Raw genomic sequence first — 11,243 nt, forward strand, 5'->3', positions numbered from 1 at the left:
GAGGAGATAGCTGCAGAAAGGTTGGTTCTTTGCCACCAGGTCTAGGCCGGAAGCCAGGGAGTTCCGGGGCTCTTTTCTCTTTTTAAAGACTATTTTTATTTGTAGTCCTGAAGAGTGCACGGGATCCTTTAGAGCTGGAGTTACAGAGGGTTGTGAGCTGACATGTGGGTGGTTGCTGGGACCGAACCCAAGACCCTGGAAGAGCAGCAAGCACTCTTACTTCGGAGACATCTCTCCAGCCCATTCCTTTATTTTCTTGAAGCCTCCGTTATTAGGCTTACACCACAATTTTTTTTTTTTCTAAATCTTTGCTCTGATCAGTTAACAAAATTGCTGACCCTTAGTCCTGAGTGATTTGTGTTGGTAGGGTTGGGGAAGGAGTATAAATTAAGGTAAAAGCCAGGTGACGGGGTAAATAATGTGAGTACCAAGGATATTAAGGCTTGCTAAGTTTTGTTTTACTTACAGAGACTCTGATACATTGAACCTTTCGGTTATGTCAAAACTGAATAGAATTTTGACACATTAGCTTTGGATCATAAAATCTCCAGTCTAGACTGCATTTTGTTGACTTAAATCATGTTACATAACTGCTCTAAACCTGCACTGTAAAACAAGCAACAACAACACACACATGTATATCTTAAGTGTCTTGATTAAATAAATGGAGAAAAACCAACATAGAGTTTAATGTTCTTGGCACATGAGGTGTTCAGTATGTATCTCCCTGCTTTCTACTGACATGCATGAGTGCCTGTGTGGTGATGCTTGTGTGCATGAGCTTCTCTCAGAATTTTTCTCTCAGCCTGGGTGGAGTAGAATATTACGGATAAAATGTCACCCGTCAAAATCCAAAATTATCTATTTTAGGTTCTTTAGAAAAAATTGCCATTTTTAATTTTCAACCTTTGTATGTTATCTAATAGTTTCCTAGGTAAAGCTCTCTTAAATATATTGTTAAATTTAACAAACCATTAATCTCTACAAAATCTGTAACAACTGAAACCTGTATGAAAGGCTTCCTGGGTTTGGTGAGACCTACTTAATGCAACCCACCAGTGTATTTGTTGAATGTATTGATTTATAACTGCTCTTTTCCTTTGGCTATAAAAGTTTGTATAACCGCTTTCATATTGGAGCATGCCATTCAAGGTAACTTAAATCATGTTCCTATGCTATGATGATGTGATGTGACACTCCTCCTGGGGAGACAGGAACAAACATCTACTCACCCCAGATCAGGAACTAAATCAAAGTAAGGATACCACTCAAGTCCAACTTGGTGAAGCAATGAGTTTATTGGGATTACTTATGGAAGTATGGGTTCAAGGTTACTTACAGGAGCATGGAAAAATCAAAGGCTAGTGTACTACCAAAAGCCAACCCCAGCAGAAAACTGTCAAGCTGCCTCCAGGATGGAATGTTTCAACTTGAAGGAAATTGCTACATAGCACATGGTCACATTTGGCTCCTAATGAGCTATTTTATTTACTTTAAAGCAAAATTCTTACTTTCATATGAATATATAGATGTGTGAATGTATAAGACATTATTTTTTGTTTTTTTACACAATTCTAGTCTCTCCTCTTTTCTCTTCCTCCTCTTCCTTCCCTGTCCCATTCTCCCTTCCCTTCTGCCTAGCTCAGAATGACCTTGAACTCTCAATCCTCTGCCCAGCCTCCCAAGTGCTCAGATTACAGGCATATGCACCATGCCCAGCTGCAATTGTGTTTCTATAAAGTATGAAGTGAGAGAGAACTTGAGGGAAAATAAAGCTCTAAAGAACTGCTGGTCCATCCTCATAGGGGACGAAATAACAAGCAGTAGAGCTCATTAATGTGTGTGTTCCTCCAATGCATTTCTTTCCAAATCTTTCTCCTTGGCGTATTTAATTATTAGACATCTGGAGCAATTCCCCAAAAGTCTACATAGACTCAAATCACCTGTTAAGAACCATTGTTCTTTTTTTAGAGTGGATTCTATTTGAAAAGACTAAACAGAGAGCTTTAGAATTCAGAGCCTCTTTGGCCACCAGTGCCTTTTGGACTATAAATCAAACTATAAATCCAATTACTTGTAAACAACTAGTTTTTTTTTTCAATTTTTCCAAATCAAGAATGATGCAAGCTACTGAAATGCCCCATACTTGAACAGAGTCCCTTAGGAAGAGCCCTAAGCTCACTAACATTCACCTTGTTGCTCGAGTAAAAGTGAACCACCATTGGAAAACACCACACACAGTCAAGTCCTTTGATTTGATCCTGCTTTCCTGGCTGCTTATTGAAATGAGAAACCTAGACAAATTTCAAATGCTTTGACATGAAGAATGTAAGGGTATCTGTGTATTTTTGTTGTTGTTGTTTTATGGTGGTGACTGGATGAGTGGGTAGAGATCAACCATGGAGCCCAACAATTTGATTTGGCAAAGCTCAAAGGGCTTGGTTTTGTAAGGTTTTTGGTCTAGCACAGTGCTCATCAACTGAGGATGATTTTCTTCCTTGTGGGATTTTTGACATTAAAAGAAATGTTTTATTTTATTTTATGTATATTGAGTGTTTTGCCTGCATGTATGTAAGTGCACCATGTGCATGAATGGTGCCCACAGAGGCCAGAAGAGGGTGTCAGATCCCCTGGAGTTAAAGACAGGTGTTAGCCACCATGTTGGGGCTGAGGACCAAACCCCACATCCTCTATAAGAGCAGAAAGTACTCTTAGCCACTGAGCCATTCCTCTAGCTGTATGTTTGACATTTTTATTTTCATAGTTAGGGTGCTAGAACTCTACCTCACCAGCATCCAGTGGGTAGAGGCCAGAGATTATTTTTGAATATCCTAAAATACACAACACAGGGCAGCACCACATAGAATTATTCATTCCAAGGTGAGGACCCTGTTAGTGTCTACATCACACTGCTCCCAGCCACCCTCCACAGATTTGGCTCCTGCTTGCCAAGTTAGCCACTTTCATTTATGGGCTTTTGATTTTTTTAAATGCGGCATTTTTTTCTAATTTTACTTAGTCATACACAGGACATTTTTTGAGAAAGGAGGATATAAAGAGGAAAACAAGTATTTCACTGTGGGAATTTATATACTTTGGCTTAAAAAGAGATTTAAAAATAAGGACTGACTTATGGAGTTTGTGGGTTGCTGCAAGGGTAAAAGTTAATAAGTTAGAAATAATCTGAAAGTCATGAAGCCCCAGCTGGAATGATTAAAAGCAAACTGTAACTGTGCTACAGTGGCTGCTGTACAATATGTATGGCGTGTGGGACCTACTTCATAACGTTCATCTCGAACCTTCTGCATAGGTTGAGTTGCCATAAAGAAAACGCCTCCCCCATCACATTGCACACTATTACTGCACTTTGCAGTTTCAGGTTCTCTCTACATAGCGTGAGTGTTTGCTGCATACCATGTGCTTGGGAGCAAGAGAAGGTGCAAGACACTAGAGGTGTTGTTTTTTAAGTCAGCTTCTTGCTTTGACTTCTCCTTGAGGTTCTGTCAAAGTCTGGTGGAAGCCTGCACAGTCATTTTGGTAATGACATTTTTAGTGCTGCTTGCCAGGGAATAGTCTTCATGGCCCTAGTGTTGCAATTTTGAATGAAGAAGGTGGAAGCCAGTGTATCGCAGTGAAACTCTTCTGGTATCAGCTTTTAAATAAAATCTTCAAGGTTTAGTTATTGATGAAAAGGCCTATTTGATGTTATACAGAAATCCTGTGCTAAATATACTGAAATTTTGACTTACTATAACAATTCTCTTAAAAAGAAACCCTTTTGACTACAAAAGTAAAACATGATTATTATGGAGAGTTTAGAAAATATAAAAAGGAGTTAGGAAGAAAATGGAAATTGTTTGTACTAATCTATAACCTTGGTACCCAAAGATAATCATGATTTAATAGTCTTCCCATAAAGCACAACTTCAAAATAATCTTTTTATTTTTCACAAGTGTGTGTGAGAGATTTTGTGTGTGTGTGTGTGTGTGTGTGTGTGTGTTTTGTTTTTGTCTATTGAGATAGGCTTTCACTATGTAGTCCAGCCTTGAGCTCAAGATCTTCCTTCCTCAGTTTCCCCAAGTATTGGAACTTACAAGGTATACCTGGCACAAAAAAATTATACTTTGTAGGATTTATTTCCTAAAGTTTATTCAAGGACGTCATCAAGGGCTTGGGGAGATGGCTGAGGTGGTGAGCGCCTACTGTGCAAGCATGGGGACCTGAGTTTGGATCCCCAGCACCCGCATGAAAGCTGGGCAAAGCAGAGCATGTCTGTAAGTCCAGCAGTGGGAAGTTGGAAGATGGTTAGAAACAGGTGCTCACTGGAGCTCACTGACCAGTCAGCCTGGCCAAATTGATGTGCTCCAGATTTAGTAAGAGACTGTCTCAAAAAAGAAAGTGGAGCACGCTCAAGGAAGCCATCTGGCATTGCCTTCTAGCCTCCATATGTGTATATACACACTTACAGGTAGCCTCCACACATGTGTACATACACTTACAGATACACATGCATACAAACACACAAAAGATTTCACTTAAATAGCTATGGATCTTAAAAGTACTATTTGTGTGCCTGCTTTTAAAAATTATATTCTTTTCATCCATCACTTAATAAATTAAAAGGGCAAAAATACAATGTGAAATTCTCCCTCATTCCTGCTCTACTCTAAGGAGATCATGATGAACAGAAATTGATAATTTTTTACCCTTTTATTTGTAATACTTATAAAGGTGACACAATGTTAATCATTTTTTAACTTATGTTGATGGCATCAAAACATTCATATCACTATGTATGAGGCTTTTACACTCTGTATCTTGAATATCTGCTTTTTTTCAGAGCACAAAGATGACTGTATTTCTCCCAGTTCTGAGGATTGAACCCAGGGACTTTCATATGTAAGGCAGAAGCACCATGAGCCACATCACCAACACCAGCTGCTTTCTTTTCAATGCCTGGATTGCTTTATCGGTTTCTTAATTTTTGCTGAACCAGTAATTCTGCCATGAACATTCTTGATCATGTATCTTTATCTTTTAGCCCTTCTTTGGGAGTTTTAGTCTACCTTTCCTTAATACATATTTAATCTCTTAAAATTCTGTAAGAATATTTATCTTTTCCTTTTGAAATCAGTAAAACCTATAAGTAAGCATGCATGAGGCCTGTTAGTTCTAACTCCAAATGTTATCCTAAATTCGCCTTCTTTGTTGTGCCTGTGTTGAAACCTTTTCCACCCAGGCCACACACACCCATTCTGGCTTACCCTTCTGATGTCTGTCCCTTACAGTCTGTAGTTACCAGAGCAGCCACAGTAATCTTTTAATAACATAATACATAATGTCATTTCCCTGCTAAGAGCCCTTCAAGGGCTTTTTACAATCTTTGGAATAAAAGTCAAACCCCTTCTTTGCATGGTTCTCAAGTCCCTACTATGGCCTCCCCTATACTTTGCTTCTAATGATCATTGATAATCTTTCTCTACATTTGCTTCTTTTGATCATTGATCATCATTGTTCTCTGCATTTTGAATGCACCAGCTCAATATCAGTCCATTTGCCATTGCTATAATAAAATACCCAAGATGGACTACTTATGGAGAAAAAGAAGGTTGTGTGGATCTCAGTTTTAGAAACCAAAAGTCCACATAACATAGCATCATCTCTGGCAGACCCCTGCCCCTTGGCTGTACCACCTTATGGCAGATAATGATAGTGGGAGAACAATCCATTCCACCAGACAGAAAGTCAGAAGCACTGGAGGAGCCAAGGTTAAGATTTATTAAGAACTTTCTCATTGGGCAGGGGTGGTGGTGCACACCTTTAATCCCAGCATTTGAGAGGCAACACTCAAGAAGCAGGTGAATCTCTGGGAGGTCTAGGTCAACCTGGTCTACATAGCAAATTCCAGGACAGCCAATAAGACCCTGTCTCAAACAAAGAAAAAATATTTTTCCATAATAACTAACCAGGGTCATAAGACAAATACCTCCATGGCTGCCAAAGGGTACACTCTACTAACCTCCCACTAGGTCCCGCATCTTGAAAGTCCACACTAGTGCCCAATACTGCCACCCCAAGAACCAAGCCTCCAACACATGAACTTGAGTAGTGAGTAACCCTTGCAAACCCCTTTTAAAGCTGTTCTGGGTATTAATCCTTAGATAGCAAGCTGCAGAAATAAGAGAGCCTATATCGTGGTCCTAGTCTGACAGAAAGCCTGAACTAGCAGAGCTGTTGATGTAAGTTCTGATCCATGTTCACAAAGACAGGAGACCAACGTCCCAGACCAGCGACAGTGAGGCAGCAGATTCACTGTCCTCAACCTTTTTGTTTCATTTAGGTCTTCAGTAGACCTTGTTAGGGGTGGAATGTGTAATGATCCCCACAGGCTCGTGTGTTTGAAAAGTTGGTTCCTGGGTAGTGGCACTATTCTGGAAGTTGTGGAGCCATTAGGAGGCAGGCCCTAGCTGGAGGAAGTGGCTTACTGCAGAGGCAGGCATGGAGGATTATAGTCAGGTCCTGCTTCTGGTGTCTTTAGGTTTCAAGCTGTCCATAGAATGTAGCCAGCTGCTGTACTCTCCTGCCACCATTCCTTCCCCTTCTTGATGGACTGTATCCCCTCAAATCATGAGCCAAAATAAGCCACTTTCATGAGCAACTTTGGAAAGTTTCTTCTTGTCAAGTATTAGGCCACAGCAATGAGAAAATCGCAATACATGCCTCATATGGGAGAGGCAGCTGTTTTGTTTGGTCTGCTGAGTCAAACGTTAATCTCATCTAGAAACACCCACCAAAGATATGCCCAGAATAATGTCTAACCAAATATCTGAGTTGTTCATGGCCCTGTTGAGGTGAGACCTGAGCTAACCATGACAAGACCATTTCCTGCCTCTAGACCATCCTGTAGTTTCACAAAACCGGCTTGTTCTCTTTTTAACGTTCTCTTAAATGTCAGCACTTTAGGCTGACCTTTTGAAACTGATCTCTCAGACTTCCCCAGTTACCGCATCCTCTCACACCTTGCAGAGTTTCACTTAATGTGCTCATCCCAATAAGTAATTACCTTGATTACTCAGTTGTTTACTTGTTATTAATCTCTCACTTTCTCTCCTATTAGAAAATAGTTTTATCTGGAGGCTTTGCATATTTTGCATTAATGGAACCCACCAAAAATGTATGCAACATATAGTTTTATTGCAACAGCAATGAAAGAGTTGGATAGCTGGATAACGTTAGATTTTAAAAGTCATTCTCTAGACAAACTTTTCTTGGATAAGAATTCTAAGTTTTATGTGTAGCTAAGACCTGCTTCAGGAAGGGACCTCTATCTGCTCCCATTGCTGGTAGACTAACCGTAGTGACTTTATTATGTTAGAGGATAGAGGCTGGAAAGAGGAACAGTGAGTGCAAAATGGAAAAGCCCACAGGTACCACCTCTACTAAATGATGCTGCAGATACCACACACCCACACCCATGAAAGGAAGCATCAGAAGGGCACCCACACAGTATGTCTTCTGTGGAATTCTGACCCCTACCTTCAATGCCTGCCTTCAATCAAATCATAAGAAAAGATCACACAAAATGAGAGAAGCCATCTGTTATTCACCCCAAAGAGAGCATCGAAACTTAATGCAGCATGGCCCTTGGGTATGGATTCTGGAGCAGACAGAAGACATTCATGGAAAACTTGGTAAAATCTCAGGTTTCTAGAAAAAAAAAGAAACATATTGGTTTCTTAGTTTTAGATTGTGTACCACAGTAATACAAGATATTAACAGAATAATAAAAAACAGGTGATTGAGTTTTTTGAGAACTCAGTTCTTTGTAACTTTTCTGTAAGCATACATTTTAAAAAATAACTTATTGAGAATTTCATACAGGGATATAACCATATAAGGTGTTTTGATCAAATCCATGCCCACTCCCTCCTCTCCAACTCCTCCCATATCTCCCCATCACTTTTTTTCTGATAACTTCATATACTCTTTCTTCTTTTTTTTTTTTTTTAAATGGGGCTCTTTGCTACTCTAACATTCACCCCTCTGAAGAGGTAAGCCTAAAATCTTTTAAGGATTAGATAAGAGCTTCCAAATACTTTTGGCATTTTTGGCCTTTGGAATGGAGTATGTTGCTAAGAGGCCCAAGGACATTTTGACTTTTAGCCAAGAAACTGGCTACTTTTCTTTGCGGTCTTTTTATGCTAACTGCCTAGCCAATTCCATCCTCCTATTCTTATCACATCATCCTCTGACAAGGTTACCCAGCTTGCAGATAGGGAATCAGGACACAGACTGCTCTGTCTTCTTTCATGCTGAGCAGGGACACAGGGAGGGGCAATTGGGGTAAGCCTTTGGGTCTATCTAAAAGACTCCCAAATTGTATAACTCTTATCTGTAGGGGGAACAGAAAGTCCTTCACTGGTGAATAGGAGATGTGAAGGAGAAGTAAAGGCAAGAGTAATTAGCATTACAAGTTCCAGAAAGTGAACTAGAAAAAAGTCAGAACAGGGCAAATTTCAAATTTCATATGAGAGTCCATTGGAATTTTTTGACAAGAGCTACCAAAAGTATCCCTTTATTGGGTTCCTCCTCATTTTTCTTTTGTCTGCCAAGACCAGACTCGAGAGTGATGGATTCAAGATTTGCTTTCAGGCATTTTGATAGCTGTTGGAGTGGTTAGAATCAGTGTCAGTTCCCTTTCAAAGGCTTCTAGATAGGGGGAGAAAACAAATTTGGCCATCATTTCAGAACAATAGCAGGTAGTCTCCCTTAGCTACAGATGGGCACTACAGTATTGCAGACCAAGATTTGAAGTCTTACATCTGAGTAGCACTTTCTGATTCAGAACAAAATCATTGAGAGATAGTTGTCTAAATAACGTTTTTATATGGACTTAAGCCTAATGTCTGAGACATGTAATCTCTTGAACTCAAAGAAATATACTGATCACTTTACTCTTTGGTTATACTTTCCATTTGGGTGTTTAAAACCATACAGTTGGCCCAAATAAATCAATTTATATTTACACTTAAGGTCGTTTGAGGATCTGTTCCTCAGGGGTCATCTGTAAGCATACATGTATTCCAAAATGAAAGTTTGCTTTTGCTAGGTATGGTGGTGTATGCCTGTAACCCCAGCACTTAGGAGGCCAGGCAGGAGGATCAGGAGTTTGAGGCCAGCCTGAGCTACATAGTGGGTTCCAGATCAAACTAAGCTGCAAAGCAAAACTCTTATTTCAAAAGAACTACAACAGCCAGTACCCAGAAAAGAGAGTGTTACTTTTAAAAAGATAGTAATCACAAATCAGAATCTCAATTAGCCATAGTCATTTACAAAAATCTTTACCAATTAAAAAAATTCTTTAGCAATTAAGAAAAAAAATGTCCCTTAGGGAATCATATCTGTGCTGCTGCTATTCACAACTGCAAGAAAAATTCTGCCTTTTTATGTTAGTCAGCATACACAGAGTGATAACCACCATTAAAAATATATTTAAGCCTCCTAGTTCTCAACTGATCTTTTTTTTTTCTCACTTTTCTTCTTTTTGTGTGTAGTATATGTCCGTGCGTGTGTGTGTGTGTGCGCGCAGTTGTGCTCACCCATGCATGCACACACTGAGGTCAGAGGCTGACATTAGTGTCTTCCTCTCTTGATCTCCATCTTGTTTTCTGAGTCAAGGTCTTTCACTGATCCTGAAACCTATTGATTCAACTATACTGAGTAGCCAGTGAACCCTGAGGATCCTCCTGTCTCTGCCTACTGAGCGCTGGGATTACAGGTGTGCACTGTCACATTTGGCTTTTATGTGGGTGCTAAGGATCAGAATTCAAGTCCTCATGCTTACATTTCAAACTTTACTGGCTGACCCATCTCCCCAGACCCTTAACTGTTCTTTTTTATTTCTGTCATTATACTTTAAAATCCATAAAATAGGCTATGTTGCAGTTTGTGACTAATGTTCATAGCTAAAGAAACCTTTTAACATATTGACACTAAACAATTATTACTGTTAAATGACTAAAAAGTTTCTGTATGAAATTATTCTTGCTTGTCTTCAATCTAATTTTTTTTTGCACAAAAGCCAGAAATACTATTAGGAAATTGATGGCAAGATGTGCTGGATCGCCTATCCATCTGAGGTGTTAAGACAAGTACTACCAATAAATTCTGCCTGGTATGTGAAATGGTTCTTTCTAGAACATACTAAGTATTGAAGAATAAGAGTATTTTGCTCTTTGAGTGACTACTCAGATTCAACTGAGAAATGCTGTCTGCCATATTCATCTGTATAATTAATACACAGTCTACTGTGGAAAATATCCTGGTTTTTATTTGCACAGAATTATTTGGGAAGTTAATACTGAAAACATTAAAAAACATATTGAGTTGATTTCATTTCTTTACCTTCACAGAATCACAGAGCGAAGTCACAACAGGAAAAAGATGAATGAAGCATCACAGATTGGAGCAAAGTAACGATGTAACAGATAAATGAAAGGTGTGATCCTGGTTCAGATCCTGGGACAGACAAAAGAAATTTGGGAAAGACCAATGAACTGACAATAAGGTCTAAAGTTTCATTCACAGACCTGTCTCGGTATCCCCCGGTTTTGATAATTATGTTATGGTTAAATTAGTTACATCAAGGGAAACTGAGGAAAGAGTAGACAACAACTTTATGAACAATTTGGCCATTTTTTTTGCAACTTCTGTAAGTTTAAAATTATTTCAAAATAAAAGATACTAAAATGTGTATTGGAAAATTCTTCAGGAAGTTGTAACTTCAGAATGAGACATAATATTTCTCAACAGTTCCTCAGAGGTAGTCTTCTCTCCAGCTTTGAAACAAAACACTGTTTTTTCAGTCAGTCAAGTAGCCGATAAATTAGAATTGGCTTATACTTTAGGAATATTTTGTTCAAAAATACACATTCGCGGCCGGGCATGGTGATGTATGTGTACAAGCTTAGCACTTGGAAAGAAAAGCAGGAGAATCAGATCAAGGCCATCTTCAGCTCCACAGAAAGGTCAAGAGTAGCCTGGAGGATATGAAATCTTATCTAAAAACAAAACAAAAATAAAAATATACACATTTCAAAGTACTACAGTTATGGTCATAAGATGTTCTTGTTTAAGAAGTCACTGAAAACACTCACATTTCATTTGTGCCAGAGTATTTGCTCATTAAGCTCAAATTACACAGAACTTCCTAAAGATAATTTATATTATTTTTAAGATAATT

General features: G+C 39.0%; 1 long non-coding RNA gene across 1 annotated transcript in view; it reads right to left on the reverse strand.

Annotated features, from left to right (window-relative positions):
* Positions 1-7,342: 7,342 nt before the first annotated feature.
* The window catches only part of LOC115070781, a 13,097-nt gene continuing 9,196 nt past the window's right edge, over positions 7,343-11,243 (reverse strand). The window contains exons 2-3 of the long non-coding RNA XR_003849910.1: positions 10,406-10,519; positions 7,343-7,708 (exon numbers count right to left, since the gene is read on the reverse strand). This is a non-coding gene — a long non-coding RNA (uncharacterized LOC115070781). The remainder of the gene's footprint in view (positions 7,709-10,405; positions 10,520-11,243) is intronic.

Source organism: Nannospalax galili, unplaced genomic scaffold (genome assembly GCF_000622305.1).
Source record: "Nannospalax galili isolate Female #2095 unplaced genomic scaffold, S.galili_v1.0 scaffold1097, whole genome shotgun sequence".
In the NCBI taxonomy this organism is placed as follows: domain Eukaryota; kingdom Metazoa; phylum Chordata; class Mammalia; order Rodentia; family Spalacidae; genus Nannospalax; species Nannospalax galili.